Raw genomic sequence first — 4,417 nt, forward strand, 5'->3', positions numbered from 1 at the left:
CAGCCTATTTCATGTAGACACGTCTCATCCTACTTAGTAGATGGATCGCATTCTATTATGGCCCTACTGATGGGACAATTCCAGTGGTTTTCTTTATTTGTTTTGATATTATAAACAATGCTGCGATGATTATCTTTGTAATACATCTTGAAATACAGGCGTAAGTTTGTCAGATAAATTCCAAAAGGTAGCATTTCTGTGTCAAAGATTGTGTTCACCTTGGCAGATATTTCCACTCTGTCCTGCCTGGAGCTTAAATCGGTTTAGACTCCCATCAACGCTGAGGGTGGGCCCGTTTTCCCATACCCTCAACAACAGGGTATTTCCAGACAGTCAGTCTTGGTGTGGCCTTATTATTTTATTCATCAAAATAATACATGTTGTTAGGTCCTGAGCTGTGCACAAGAATGTAGAAATTAATAGAACAGGTCCTAAACCTTGCCCTCATAACCCAGACATGCCAACTACAATATTATCTGGAAAATACAACAACGGTACAAGGTACAAAGGTGACGCAACGAAGGGAGGAGTTCCTCTCATCTTTCTGAGGGAGAGTGGGCTTTGTTCACAGCTCGGGGAAACTTGGTGAAGAACCCAGTATCTGAGATAGGGTTTTTTTTGTTTGTTTGTTTGTTCTGAGATAGGTTTTTTTTTTTTTTTAAAGATTTTATTTATTTATCAGAGAGAGTGGGGGGGAGAGAGTGAGCACAGGCAGACAGAGAGGCAGGCCGAGGCAGAGGGAGAAGCAGGCTCCCCGCCGAGCAAGGAACCTGATGTGGGACTCGATCCCAGGACGCTGGGATCATGACCTGAGCCGAAGGCAGCTGCTTAACCGACTGAGCCACCCAGGCGTCCCCTGAGATAGGTTTTGAAGAATTCATTTATTTAACAAACATGTGCTAAGGGCCCAAGATGTGCCACACACTGTCCTGGGTTCTTAGGATATATTAGTGACAAGACAAAGATTCTTGTCCTCATAAAGCTTATGTCCTAGTGCATCAGTAATGAGTAGACATAATAATTAAGTAAATTATACAGTATGTTGCAAGGTGATAGGCACTATGGAAAAACAAGAAACTCAATAGTGTAGAGGGATAAGGCGTGTCCATGGTAGATGGGGAGGCGAACAGCAATTTTAAGTAAGGGGGCCACGTAGCCCTTGTCAAGGAGCTGGTTTTTGAACAAAGACTTGATCAAAGCAATTTAGTTAGGAAATAGCGAAGAAAAAGCTTTCCAGGTCGTGACGACAGCCAGCACCAAGGCTCTCCGGTAAGTGTGGGCCTGACATCACAAAGAGCAGCGAGGAGGCCAGTCGACTAAGGCAGGGGAAGGACAGTAGGAGGGGGTCAGAGAGATGATATAGGCTTCAGGCCCCTGAGACAGCTTTGGTTTTTCCCCTAGGTAAAATGAGAAGTCATTGCATGGTTTTAAGCAGAGAAGCAACCTGATCTTCCTTTAAAAAAATTTTTTTTTTTTAAAGATTATTCTGGATCAGGGCACCTGGGTGACTCGGTTGGTTGAGTGTCCAACTCCTAATCTCAGCTCAGGTCTTGATCTCAGGGTCATGAATCCAAACCCTGCATTGGGCTCCATGCTGAGCTTGGAGCCAACTTAAAAAAATTATTATGGATGTTGTCTTTAGACTGTGGGATGGGGACAAAGGTAGAATTAGAGGGTCCAGTAAGTCAGATATGAGGTAACGGGAGCTTGGACAAACATGGTGGCAGCAGAGATGGTAAGAAATGGTTGGATTCTAGATGTGTGTTTGAGGTGAAGTCATAGAACTGGACGTGGCATGAGAGAAGAAAAAAGGAGTTAAAAATGACCTCAATGGTTTTGGCCTGAGCTACTGGGGAGGAAAAAAAATGGAGTCAGACTCAACTGAGATAAGAAAGCGGAAGGTAAGACAAGTTTCACGGGGAAAGACCGAGTGTTCAGTTTGGGATATGTTAAGTTTCTGAGAGCTGTTAGACATGCAAGTGGAGACGTCAAGGAGACGGTGAAATATATGAATGTGGTCGCTCAGTGGGGTAAGCCTCTGCCTTCGGCCCAGGTCACGGTCTCAGGGTCCTGGGATCGAGCCCCACATCAGGCTCTCTGCTCAGCGGGAAGCCTGCTTCCCCCTCTCTCTCTGCCTGCCTCTCTGCCCACTTGTGATCTCTGACAAATGAATAAATAAAATATTAAAAAAAAAAAAAAAAGAGCCTCCAGGGAGTCTTGATCTTCCCTGGACGGTTTAAAAAAAAAAAAAAAAAAGAAATATATGACTGTGAAGTTTAGAGACAGAGGTCTATACCAGAAATATAAATTCAACATGTAAATGATGAGTCTGGGGTTTTTCAGGCAGACGAGGGTGAGGAGTGATCCACATGGAAGAAACAGCTTGAACACAGGCATAAATATTTGAATTAGCAACTTAAGTCTGGGGAGCAATAGATGTTCATCTCTCACTGGGTTTAGAGCTGTAGAGGATGGTGCTGCAGGGGTCAGCAGGAATATGACTGCCAGGGGCCTTACGGGGCAACCCAAGAAGCTTCCATTTTACCATGAAAGCAGCGGGTATTTCAGAATGCATCTGAGAGAAGGAATTCTGGGGAACAAGTCTGGAAATGGTTAGTCCTGGCAAGAGAGGTGTTGAGGACCTGCGCGAAAGCAGTGGGAAGGCAGAGTGAAGCGTGTGTTTGAGGAATATCTGTAGGGCTCAGACCGACTACATATGAGGCTTCCGGAGCCAGGAAGAGGCAAGGATGCTTCCCGGGTTTGGGGTTCGGTAAGAGAGCAAGCGCTGCTGTCCGCCGAGACAGGCAGCGGTGGAGATGCGGCAGCAGCTGCAGACAGAACACGGGCTCGCTGTGGGTCCTTTTAGATATGGTGAGCTGGAGGGGACAGCCGGATGTCAGATCTATTAGCCAAAAGGCTCACTCTTGGCATTTTGGATCCATTAGAAGTATTCATCAGAGGATGATTGAAACCATGAATACGAGTGTGTCTCGCATGAGGGAAGGGAACCAGTAGAGAAGAGTCCTTGATTTCTGTCTTTCCTTCCGTCACCAAGTCCCATCTGGTGTCCTCAGTTGAACGGCTCTTCTCGCATCCCACGCGACGACCTTGGCGCCGGCCCGTCGCGTCTTCGTTGCAGGAAGGGGCCGTTCCTGATTTCCTCCTGCCCGCCATCGCCGCCTTCCCACCCGGTTCCTCATAGTGCTCAGTGATCATTTAAAAATGTACATATTATCATATCATTATTCTTCTTAAAAATCTCCCTTGGCTTCCCGCTCCTCTTTATGATAAACTCCAGTCTCTTTACAATGGCTTGCGAGGCCCCAGCCCTGGAGTAGCTCTCCTGCCTCTTTTCATACCAGTCTCCCCTCATCCATGCTGTGTCACACCAGCGCCCTACAAGCCAGTCCTTTCTTCTCTGGATCTTTGCTCTGCTGTTCCTTCTACCCGGAATGCTCATCTCCCAGACTTTCCTACAGAAAACTTCAGGCGTCAACTCGAACGTCACCTCCACACACCCATACACACACAAAAGAACAACCAAAAAAAAAAAAAAGAAAGAAAAGATCAGCATACCTCTCTGACCTACTTATTTAAAATGACCTCTTATTCCCTATATCTTCGTTTTTATTTCTTTCACATCCATTTCAAAATTAGTTGTTAATTGTCTCTCTTGCTCACTACAATGGAAGCTTTATGAGGTCTGGAGTATTATCTAATTTGTTCCCCACTATAATCCTAGCATCCAGGCACAAAGAGTTGCTCTGTAAATTTTTGTTGAATGAACTCGGGTGGAAAAGCAGAGAAGGGACGACTGAGGAGTTGAGACGGATCCAGAGCCCAGGGAGGGGATTGGCCTTGGGCGGGAGGGGGGCCACATGCATGTTCCTCTGTGAACAGAGACAAGGAGGCAAGTTCGGATGAGTGCGCAGGGAAGTGTGTATGTGGGGCTTGCGGGTATGTGGCAAGGGCAGGAAGTTCAAGGACTTCATGATTGATGCCCTCTTTCTGACGTGGTCATCAGCTGACTGGTCAGGTGGAAGTTTTCGAGGTCGGGTAAAGGATTTGAGGAGACTGGGAGGGATTTGAGACAGTGACTGAGTATGGGAGAGGGAACTCCCCCAAATTTGGAGACTACCATGGGGCAGCCGCCAGGTGAGTGTTGAGGTTATACAGATGAGAAGGATGTGAAACAGACTTTGCTTTCAGAAATCTGCAATCCAGAGGAGACAGACTTTGTCCAAGAAAGCTGGGAGGCAGGGGGATGGGGACTATCATGGTGAATGTTACGGAGGTATGTTGAGGGTGGAGACTCCATCCTGGGAGTGGGGAAAATCATTACAGAATCCGTGCCCTTCGAGGTTGGTCCCGAAGAAAGGATGTACAAGGTAGAAGTAAGCGTGTTCCACGAAGAGGA

This window comes from Mustela nigripes, chromosome 11 (assembly GCF_022355385.1).
Source record: "Mustela nigripes isolate SB6536 chromosome 11, MUSNIG.SB6536, whole genome shotgun sequence".
NCBI lineage: Eukaryota > Metazoa > Chordata > Mammalia > Carnivora > Mustelidae > Mustela > Mustela nigripes.